Source organism: Alexandromys fortis, unplaced genomic scaffold (assembly GCF_014885135.2).
Source record: "Alexandromys fortis isolate MF-2015 unplaced genomic scaffold, M_Fortis_MF-2015_v1.1 scaffold_148, whole genome shotgun sequence".
Taxonomy (NCBI): Eukaryota; Metazoa; Chordata; class Mammalia; order Rodentia; family Cricetidae; genus Alexandromys; species Alexandromys fortis.
The window spans coordinates 417580-429789 of NW_026068019.1; the positions used below are offsets into that span (position 1 = coordinate 417580).

The following is a 12210-nucleotide window of genomic DNA, read 5'->3' on the forward strand; positions in this document are numbered from 1 at the left end:
ATTTTCATTATATTTCAATTCCACAAATGATGGGAAGGACCAGCTTATAAAATAAAGCTATGTATTCAACCTCTATGGGCTTCTCAAGACAATGGATTTAATATGTTCATGAGAAATTCCAGGAAGAAGCCTGTAATGAAAGCTTATTGCCTCTCAGGTGCCACTGGCCAACCATGTGCCTTGTCCTTCCTGTTAATTAGAGCAGAAAGAGTATCCTGGTGAGATGGATCCTCACAGAGCTCAGGCCTATTCTCCTTAGTGGACCCAGGCAGAACCCCATCACAGCCCTGCGTGGGGTATATGGGGTGTAGACAGGATATTACAGTGTTCCTGGAGGAAAAGATACAAGCCTACTTTACCAGATGCATGAATGATTAATGAGGGGGTAATTAGTCACTGTTTGTTAATTGTTTTATAGACACAAAATGCTGGCTAAGAGCTAAATGAAGGCGTAGGAGCGGCAAAAGCCCAAAGACTTCACATCCCCCCAAATGCTGATCATGGAAGCCAGAAGGTTGGTGTGAGGGAGGGATCTTAGAGACTGTTTCCTTGGTTGCTTGTACACTGTACTTCGAGGGACTATCTGGGCAGTCATCCAGCAACCACCTCCCAGGAACACCCCCCACACACACACACAAACAAACAAATCGCAAGAAGAAAACAATGGCAAATTTTCCAACCTCATACTTTCAGCATGGTTTGATGGCAGAGAGTGCCCAACCTTTAAAATGTCCATGAACACACACACACACACACACACACACACACACACACACACACCCATCGGATGCTACCATCCTGTTCTTCTAACTATGGCAGTCAGCTAGCAAAAAGCTTCCTTGCTTTATGCCCAAGGGACCTTTTGACATTTGGTTCCCTTAGCTCCAGGGCTGTAGAGAGTGCTGCTGGGCCCTGGGCCTGGAGTAAGTATCTCTAGGATGGTCAGACAAAGGTGCAGTATCCATTTCTCTCACCTTCATCAAACCCACAAACCCGCAAACCAGCAGCATGAACAGTCAAACCCATTCCATCCTCCAGAAGATTTAGAATACCTCAGGAGTGCTGGGAGATAGCTCTATTGCTAAGGCGATTGCCTTTCCAGCTTGAGGATGAGAACATGAACCCAATAAAACCATGTGAAAATAGCCAGGTGTGGTGGCAATGCTTGTAATCCCAGCACTGGTGGCTAGGTGGATCCCTGGGACTTACTGGTCAACCAGCCTAGCCTGCTGGGCGAGCTGCCAAGCTAGCAGAAGACATTGTTTAAGATAGCAAGGTGGACAGCTCCCGAGGGATGACACCTCAGGCTGTGCATGTGTCATGAACATACCCAAGCATACACATCAAACGCCACAGCCTAACACACACTGGGTTTCAAAAATCTAGTATTTGGTGGGTATGGCTCTGAACTTTATGCCAAGTTTAGAAATTGAGCTCTCCTCTACCTCTGTTGGGACCATTTAGAGTCATGGCCTCCAGATGCTCTTCCCTGCTAGAGATCTTTACTTTTCTTCTGATTTGAGTTATTGAAAGCTGTGTCAAAGTTGTTTACCAGCTCTATTTCACAAGTACGTGTTGCCTTGGCCTTGAGGTTTTTACTTGTTGACCCACTTGACTCTTGGGTATATAAGCATCCATGGTGCAATTGAATAAAGGGCTCCTTACCAATGAGGTCTGTCTCTCTGTCTGTGTGTGTCTTTGTATGTTTCAACCTCCAGCCCCTAGCTCCGAAGCTCACAAACTTTATGGTAGCACATAGAATGCAGACAGGCGTTGTGCGCTGCATACCTCATCTCCAGGATCACCTTGAAGCACTAGCCACTGTCTGTCCGACTCCAGCTTGCACTGAGAGAACATCTTCCCTTCTAGCCCAAGCTCTGCACACAGGAGTGGAAGCCCAATGTGTCTCCTTTGCTTTTCCATCTTCCTGCATCCCCTTCCTCACAAATATCTCATCTAGTGGATTCACAGCCAGGAAATGGGAAAGGCAGCTACATACAGGAAGGGTCAGAAACTCACCCTTTACCTCAAATGCTGTCTGTAGAGGGCAAAGGAATTATCTATAGAGCTGAAGTGATCTTAATATTAAAATATCTTTCCACTGTGACTGCTTATGTAAAGTCCAAGGTCAGAGAAGCATGCTCCGACAGGTACAACATCCAATGTGGGAAGTGTAACCTCCCTACGGGTCCTCAGTTTGCCATAGTCTGCTTCCTCTAGTCATTTTTGCATGCTGAACCTCTAGAGACACTATCTATGGAGGGTTTGTTCTCAGGCCTGTAAGTGTTGATCATCCAGCCTTTCTTCATGGCGTTTCTATTGGGCTTCATTCATGTCTCCGCTCATTTTTTTTTCTCGATGTCTCCTATCTACAAGCTAAAAATTGCCAAAGCCACTGAGACTTCCATATTCTGACATGTTATTTGGAGGCTGGAAGGAATAGACCTAGCCCACTAATTCTAGAAACCGTGTCAGGTGGGACACAGGTGATCACAGTTGCTCTTCACACGGACACTCAAGTGTATATTGCCAACTTCATTTCTCACACACAGTGCCATTAGGAAAACAGATACACGACATCTTGATGGCTTAGGTAACACCCATGTGACTCAGGAAACAGACCCAAGTTTTTCATACCCAGATGTTATTCCCTTTGCTCTGTCCATGTTACTATATCTCTTGCCTTTCTTTCTGCTCGCTAGCCATGGTTCGTTCGTTCGTTCGTTCGTTCATTCGTTCGTTCGTTCCTTCCTTCCTTCCTTTCCTCCCTCCCTCCCTCCCTCCCTCCCTCCCTCCCTCCTTCCTTCCTTCCTTCCTTCCTTCCTTCCTTCCTTCCTTCCAAACTTCATTCGTTCATTAGTTCATTCCTCCTTTCTTTCTTTCTTTCTTTCTTTCTTTCTTTCTTTCTTTCTTTCTTTCTTTCTCTCTCTCTCTCTCTCTTTCTTTCTTTATCTCTCTTTCTTTCTCTCTTTCTCTATCTTTCCCTCCCTCCCTCCCTCCCTCCCTCCCTCCCTCCCTCCCTCCCTCCCTCCCTCCCTTCCTTCCTTCCTTCCTTCCTTCCTTCCTTCCTTCCTTCTTTCCTTCTTTTTTGAGACAGGGTCTCACATTGTAGCTATGCTTTCTTTTAGACAATGAAAGAAACAAGGAAGTAGGATTGAAATGCTTGATTCTGCTATTATCCGTTATTTGAGGGAGATAGAGACTGTGCAAGAAGCGTTGGTTGGAAGCAATGTTGAACTGACATTTTCTTATCCTTTCTGGTCCCCGTTCACATCACAGCCAAAGATTTTAAGAAATGACTGCACAGGGTCCTTAGTGACCTAAACAGGAACTAGATCTCCAAGCCCCTTATTCATCACCAGCTGGCACATTAGTCTCATTAATAACTAGGGTTTAATCCTCCACCTTCAAAGAGGCTTTCATTACCCCAAACAATAATTTTTTAATTACCAAGATGGCGTGGCAATTGCATATTGAATACTAAGGTCAATTTAAAAGTAATAAATACTTTTGAAAATTCTTTGAACATTTTAATGAATTAAAAGTTATGAAATATTTATAAGCAGTAGCAACACCATTTAGTACCATTAATAAAATAAATACATTAGTCAGAGAATGAAATTCATTACTGTTTTACTACGAGACATCGATGTCAATGACAGAACAGTGTTCCAAATTACTCGTAAAATAGACCAATTATTTTAGTGTGATTAATCTTTTCAATTATTTCTTTTATGTAGTTGTAATTTGAAAGTAATTTTCTTCTGGGAGTACCATGACCTCAGCACATCCACTCTTTCTTTCTTTATTTATATTTTAAAACTCTTTTTTGGACCTAGCCTCCATTTTAGGGTGAGTTTCAATGGTTCGATATTTAAAACAATAACCCAAGCAATCGTTACTGTTCCTAAGCACTCTACAGGCGTTTGTAATTGGCTTCATTAGTGAGCATGAGTAAGTCATCAAAGTAAGGAAGTCATTGCCAACAGTAGCTGGTCACTGCTAGGGAAAGGGAAGGCAGCAAAAGACCTTGCTCCTATGGCCTGGCTCTGTCTCACTGCTTTGGATTCCAGTCTGCTGGAAAGGGGAATTGTGGGCAGCCTGTCTAAGGACTCCTCAACTTTTCTGACTTCCCCCACAGGATTAAATAATATTAGTTCTTTGCAAGGCACGAAGACTTCTAGGGACGAGGTCACAAAGTGTTAAAGAAAATGACATTATCGGAGACAAAGGCGCCAGTTGTAGGGGAAAGAAAAACAGCTGTCTTTAAAACCACAAAGCACATCTAGGCTATTAGAGTCTGCTGGAAGCAAGAGAACTTCCCCTCCACCCCATGGCTTGGACAAGGCGCAGATAGACGGCAGAAGGTGTGTGGGACTCTGCGAATGCCGCCTGGGATAGCTGTGCGGAATCATTCTGCTCTGGTTGCAGAATGAGGATGCTAGAGAGAGGAGGCAGGGGTATTTATCATGCCAGACACTGGCTAGGAGCGCTGCACACAATATCTGTTTTAATCTCCTAACAAAGCTATAATTATGTATTATTAGCCCATTTAATGATGAAAAAAAAAACAAAGCCCACAGATTTAAGAAACTCTTCCAAGCTCACAAAGGTGGCAAGCGACAGAGCTGAGCCTCCACACTCATTTGGTCTGATTTAAAAGCCCATAATCTCCCTCCTACATTAGGATAAGCAAACTTTTATTGAGCACTCACCATGAAAACAGCGCTCTTAGTTGCTAATTGAGACACAGGAATGAAAAAAAAAAAGACTTTGATTCTAGGAAGTTAGCATCTATTGAGTGAGACACAGAAATAACTCTGCAGAGAAGTGGATTGTTCTAAAATAGAAAAGCATGGAAACATGATTCTGAAGTGAGACAGAAAATAGTATCTCAGCTGAGATCTGAAAGAAGCGTGGGGCTGCGGAAGACAGCCCGTGCTGCAGAGCAGGCCTGGAAGGAGCCTTGAGCCAAGGGGGTGTTGGGAAATGTGAGTCAATTTCAATAGCTGGATGAAACCATGACTTGTGTTGTGTACACAAAGGTGCATACATTCCTGTGTGGGTGCTGTATATTTGCACATGTGTGTGTGCACACGCACATGCACGCATGTGAGAAGTTTGTGCACAGAGGCCAGAGGTCAGCAATGGGTCTTGTCCTTAATCTTTTTCTATTTCTCTAACTTTTTTCTGTTTTGTAGATAGTTTCTCATTGACCCCACAACTCATTGGGTTGGCTAGCCTGGCTTGCCAATGAGCCCCAAGGACCTTCCTGTTTCTGCTTCTCAACAATGAGATGATACGCATGTACCATCATGCTCTTTATTTCTTTTCATAGTTACTTACTTATTTTTAACATCCATTCTGAGGATTGAACTTAGGTCGCAATGTGTTACTGACCAAGCAGTTGCCCTAGCTTGACATAATTTTAATGCTTACTTTTAAGTGACTTAGCCTACTTAATAAAGTCGAGGTAAGAGATTTTGGGGGAAAGAGAGTTAAGAAGGGGTGTTTTGAAAATAGGGTTTATCCAGTACAAGCCGGGTTTCTCTGGAGGCTGTGGTTGGGGGTTTCCTTCTGCTGTGCAATTCCAAGGAACAGACCCCATCTTTGCAGAGTTAACTCAGTCCCTTGAAGTGACAATCCCGGCTGAGTGGCAACCTCTCAGACCAATCTTACGTGGTTTTCATCACCTACTGTGCGTTTGGCCATTAGTCCCCATCACCAAGCTGTGCAGGGGGCCAATTTCTTCCTGCGGATGGTAGCTTCTCCATGGGGAACTGAGAAGAAGCAAGGAGAGAGTGGCTCATTGTAACTGGCTTCAGACGAGGAGGGCCCAGAGAAGTTCGGCAGCCCCCAGCACCCTTTATGCTGCATCTCTAAGTCAGTTTCTTATTGACCCTCAGCATGAGGTCAATGCAAGGAAAACTATTGACATATTGCTATTCCCGCTTTCAATTAAAAAACAATCAATGTGCCAATTCCGGAGGAGACCTTTAATGTCCTTTCAGATCTGAAGGGTAGACTTGTCTTCGGAAATGAAGAGGTGAGAGAGGGAACGGAAGTTCAGGTTTTCTGATTGCTGGTTCAGTATTATTCCACGGTCTTCGGAGAGAGCAACAGCGGAGCTAGTTGTAGGGAGACATCCCTGCAAATGGAGCAGCTGCCTAACATCGCTCGTGCCAATTAAGTGTAATCTGGGATGCCCTTTGGGGAGCCGTTTCTGTATCAGATAGAATGAAGATCTTAAAGCCACCATTCCACACTCAACCCTAGACAGGAAAAACAACTGTCTATTAGGGTCAGTAGGTTCTGCGATTTCTATCTTCTGGGTAAATGTCTGTTTAATGATCAGGCAGATGCTCCCGTGGATGAACGGGCAGATGTACTGGTAGATGCGGAGATGTGTCTGCTGTAGAAAGGGGGAGGTTTTTTCCCTGAACCCCAAGACAGAACACTACTGCAATCTCCATCTAGAAGCACAGTTCGAGGACCCTGCTGGGGCACGGTTTGCTGCTGGAACACATAATGCCCACTTTGGGCCAGTCTGCCAGGAGCCCATGCAGTCATCCCTCATTTTGCCCAGCAGGATTTTGGAGCCTACCCCAGACTCTGGTTGGCTTCACATGCCTGATCAAAGAATTGAGCTGGTCTGTTTGGCCTCTCTCATTTCTTCATATTCCGTCTTGGGCTAAGGAGGATATCCTCCACTGTCCTTCATCATCTTTGCTGGACCGGCTGGCATAAACCATCAACTTTTGCCTGAGAATGCTCACACTAACTTTACGCCCAGAACGCCGAAGCAAGGCCCCACATGGGGAAGAACTCATCTTATAAAATATTGCCTAATATTGAAAGTATTCTAATCTCATACTTAATCCTGATCTTGCAAACAAGGCATGGAGTATAGCTGGTTTTGGCTTTCATATTTTATATGAGAACAGAATTACAGTATCAGAAAATCTAGACCACAGAAGAGCTGAAAGCTGAGCTGTCTAGTGGTTCTCAAATTGTATTTTAGAAGTCTCACCATGAAGCATGCCATCCTATAGGAGAAGTGGTTCTTGCCTCTATTTTTTTCACCAGTTCTGCAAGGGTAACTTTATACACTATACTTCAGTGTAAAACATTTAAGCATGGTTCAGCTCTTATAGGAAGAGTGTGGTTTAAGTATCTTTAAGGCAGTCCCAGAGAAGGTAAGATATTAGTGCATTCCCAACCCTGAGGACAGGGTAGCTGTGGTCGCAACCCTGAGTTTGTTCTCTCGGATCCCTTATCCCTTCTGGCCAGTGAAGACAGTGAATGCCTTCATGACGCCCTCCCTAGAGGTACAGGAAAGCAAGGGACCTAGACGGCTTTTGGTTGAGAAATCTGTGAGCAAGTTGACTCTGGTCTGGGAAAGCTCAGATGTGTTTCTTGCAGGTTCATGAAAAAGAAGAGGAATTCTGGGGGCTGGGAAGAAAGTGTATTTAGGTTCCCACGGGAGTCGGTCGCAGCTCCCTCCTTGTTTTACACATGTTGGTCCTTTGAAGTTCTTTAGTTTCCTTTGGCCCAGCAGGCAGTGGTGCATCCCAAAGGCCCTTGACAGTCGTGGAAGGGTGAGGGGAATGCGGCATTGGTTTCTTGGAAACACTGAGGTCGAAGGAGACGGAAGGATGAAGCACAGTAGGCTGGTCAGCAATGTAATGTATCGCATTCCAAGGGAATGCTTTAGGTTTTTGGTCACTACACTTCGATGCAGTCACTCTTCCGGTGGTGACCTTCCTTAGGAAGCAGCTGAGGGTCAGATGACTTCCAATCCAATTATCAGCTGTGACTTGGGGGTGATGACTTCATTTGCTGGGCCTCAATGTCCCCATCCAACTAACAGATGTAATAACAACGGTACACAGCTTTCAGCACTGGAGTGAGGATGCAGGAAACTAACAGAAACACACACAGGGCAGGGCCTGGTGTGAGGAAGTACTAAACAATGTGTATTTTGCGAGTTGCTCAGAGCCCTGTGGATGCTGTTCATGCCATTTCAGGATCTGGTCCTGCTCACTCTGGGCCGTGTGGTTTATGTAGGAATTTCTCTAAAGTGAGGGGCCTTGGGGAGTGGCCTCTGGGTTGTTCAGCAATGAAAGGCTTTTTGTGAACAGGATAAGGAAGCCCATATCCGCGTGTCTCTGGAGGTTGGTGTCCCGCTCAGCCATACTCAGGGAATAGACTGTTCTTTCACTAGCTTTTCTGCCCAATTTCAGGCAATTTCTCCTCACAGCTACCTTCTCTTGGAAGTAGGTTCACTGCACTAGCCTGGAGCTATGAAACAGGATCGGTATTTATTAATCCATTGATTAACCAATCTGTCAACAAGCATTTGTGTGCTGTTTCCCACGTGCTTGGCACGGTGATAACTGCCCCCTTGAGCAAGCAAAGGAATAAAGGACAATGTATTGAGCCTCAAGTTAGGGTCCCCCAATGACTAGTTGGCAAACGACTGCGGGATTTAGATGCGGACGACGTCAAAGTCATCCAAGCAGGATTTCAGTGGCTCCCAGTGACACATCCTGAGCAAGGAGGTACATCACAATCCCCATAATATTTTCTCACATGGGAGGGGATTAGGGATTAACTGTGCCTCATTGAAAGGACTGCAAGGAAAGGGAACACTGCAATTTGCAGTGTGAGAAAGATGAACAATAGTCTTAGGGAGACGACCTAACTGATGCCTAAGTCCATATTCGTATACAAAAAGGATATAAGAAGAATAAGGCACGTGGCTAAGAAAATGAAGTCTGAAGGACAAATTCAAGAGTTGGCAAAGTAGCTAGCCAGGTGGGGCTGACACACGCCTTTAATACCAGCACTAGGGAGACAGAGGCAGGTGGATCGCTGAGTTCGAGGCCAGCCTGGTCTTCCAGGATAGCCAAAGCAACACAGAGAAACTCTGTCTGAAGCAAACAAGCAGAACAACAGCCAACAACAGTGAAAAGTCGGCAATGTGGCACCTATGATAGAATGCAAGCAAAGATAGAATACAACGTGGCCGTAAACTCAGTGTTCTGGTCCATTTAGTGTAGGGATCAGAGGAGCAGGAAGGAGTTGAGAGAATTCTACAGCATCCAGTAACAGAGCAAACTTCAGCGTCTGCACCTTCTGCAAAGGCAAGAGAGCGTCAAGGATGAGTCGGTAGCTTTGTGATCAGATTAGCTTTGGATCCGGTTCAACTCCATGGTTTAGAGATCTTGGCAAGTTTTGAAATACCCGTGACTTTCAGTTTTCCTGCTTGTGGGATGAGAAATGTCCCTGATCTCTACCATTATTGTAAAGCTGTGGCAAACAGTACACAGGAAGTGGGTTGGACTCTTAGCCTCAGCATCTGCAAATGTCCCATCAACATTGGTGTACATTAACTGAGCATCGATTAGATTAAATGTGCACACTGTGACAGATGTCAGTATTGAAAAGGAAATAGGTACATTTTCGGTCATCCTGAAGACACCACAGATAGATGTTTTGTCCCTTGCAGGGTGAACTCTGCCCAACATCTCCTGTCAGCCTTCTCTAGATGAGCTAAAACAGTGCTCTTTCTCGCTGGGGTCAAGAAAGAGGAGTAGCGTTATTAGCTATGTTCCCCTTCAGACTTTATCTGTCCCTCATTTTGAGGAGGAATCGAGTTACAATTGAGTAGTAGATTAGACACCTTGGAGGCCCATCCACACCCCTGGCTAGCATGCCATCAGCTCGATCCACATCTCAAAGATGTTATTTCTCCTCTTCTTTCCTTCATGACCTAATCAAAGCCATGACCCCAGAAACCACAGGCACTTGTCTGTAACACATGGGCCTCAAGCATGTACCAAGGCATCACCCTGAATCCCCTTGAGTTTTAAACACGTGAGTGGAGTTTTAGGGTGATTCTTATGTTCGGATCTTGTCTACATCCTCTGAATTTGCTCCATTGTGGGAACAGGGATGCCAAGTGCTCAGGACATTCTGGCATCACAGATCTCTGCTTTATTTTCTCACTGGCCCACAACAGGTCCTCCTTGCGCATTGGTAGTTAATGTGTTCTGGGTAAAAGGAGGGATGCAGGGATGCAGAGATCCAACTGTTTCTCCAGGAAGACCATCTTGTCCTTGGACTTGGGGCCTCAAGACCTAGAGACAGGTAGGTGACTGGACCCTAAGGACTTCCCCAGGTTTCTTGATCAGAAAGAGGCAGAAGAGGTGCCCTACAGAGGTAATTTTCTGACTCATGGAAGATCAATGAAGGAGGTGAAGTCCTTGTTTTGCAAGAATGGAGAAACAGCTAAATTACAAGCTTAAGTTCTGTAACATATTCACTGCCGTACAACACAAACCCCAGGGGAAGAATTCTCTAGGTGAGGGGGGCTTGCAAAACAAGGGATGAACCATCCGTGTACCTGGCTGAAATTCTTAATTTGAGAATGAGAATAGTTTTTGCAGAGCCAGGCATGCTGGCGGTATTTTGAGCTGGACCTGATATCTGGGCCTTTGTACTCAATTGTTTTTTTTTTTTCAAATGAGATTATGCCATTTGTGTAAACTGATGTTTTTCCCATGTGACAGACAATTCTATTAACTGGTTACATTTCAACTGAGGGTGCCTTTTGGATGGAACAGATCCTTAACATCTGTGAAGTTTGACGGCGTCCAGAGACCTTCACAGAGCCTCACGTTCACAAATGTGGAAACATTCACGCACACTCCTGGCTCAATCCCAAACCACATTCTCTCAAGCGTGGCCTCACAGCGCACAGGTTCACCACTGTTTCCGCTGTAACCAGTCCATTCTGTCACATGATGATGAGTTTTCTTTCCCCCACATAGAAATCAGTTATGACGGAAACAAGAACATTAAAAAAAAATCACCTGTGGAAATTCTTGGAAGGCCATCAATGAATGGACAGTCACAGCAGCAGAAAAAGCAGAGTCATTGCTCCACCTCACAACTAAGAGCATTAGCTTCAAATCCAGGCCTCTATACGCAACAGATGACTCTCATGCTTGCTCACAACTATTCTAAATGGAAGCTTGGTGGTGGTGGTGCACACCTTTAATCCCAGCCCTCGGGAGGCAGATGGGTTTCTGTGAGTTTGGGGCCAGCCTGGTCTACAAGAGCTAGTTTCAGGACATGCTCCAAAGCTACAGAGAAACCCTTTCTCGAAAAACCAAAAAAGGAAACATATCCCAACGGAGAAGTAAAATAACGGAGAATTAAGGTCTATAAGTACCACTGGCTTATTTCCATGTTTCATTCTTAGGCTGCTCAGGTCACAGGCTCCTTACACGAGAGTGCCCTTCGGTGGAGCTTTGAGCAGAAGCAGGGACAGAAGCAGCAACGAAGGTGATGCCTTCCTGAAACCTTTCTTTATTCGTCCATTTGGGAAGGAGCAAAGGATGCTTCTGGTAGACAGGGAGCCTTCTGATGTGCAAGGGGGGCTCAGCCTCACATAGCTACCGCTGGTTTGTGTTAGACTCTTTTCCATTCAGACTTGAAGCAATGTTTAATGAAACATGCATACAAAATAGGATGCTGAAAACCAGGATAGGAGACTCAAACCTACAGAGGGAAGAAGACAAGCTCACCAGAGGCCTACGAAGGCCTGAATATCGTGATGAGTATTGCATTTGGCTGGGTTGTCTGGAAGCAAAGGTTAAAAAGGAAAGAAAGAATAAAAACTTACCTTGAGGTAAAGTCACAACGTGGCGTCTGTGCAAAAGAGGTTCAATGACACAGGGGGCCACGCCCATTAGGCTTGCACTAAAGTAAGCCAAATTTCCACATCTAACCATTTTCAGTGTTGTCTGTTGGAGAGCCCAGATAAAACCAATAAAATTACTCCTGAGTTTCGCCTCCAGAAAAAGCCAAATAGTGATTACCATTAAGTTACGGGGAGGGCGAGAGGTGGATGGAGATGTAGGTGGAACAAAACGACAGAATGTTGATAACTGCTCAGCTGGGCTGCGGCTGGGAGGTGGGGATTCATATACTACTCTATTTACTTGGTGTTCATTTGCATTTTTGGTGATAAAATATTATGAATTGGCAGGAAGCATTTGTCACCACAGAAGTCAAGTTAGCATATTATCTAAGAAAGGCTGTATTCCACTTAATAAAATTTTAAGATAAGTAGATAAAACCTTATTCTGGAATTTTTTGAAAATTGCTTTCCTGGGCTGTGGGGCACTTGCCAATGTTCAG

General features: G+C 44.9%; 1 protein-coding gene across 1 annotated transcript in view; it reads right to left on the minus strand.

Annotated features, from left to right (window-relative positions):
- Alk (ALK receptor tyrosine kinase) overlaps positions 1 to 12210 on the minus strand; it is a 723384-nt gene that overhangs the window by 171869 nt on the left and 539305 nt on the right. The window lies entirely within an intron of this gene.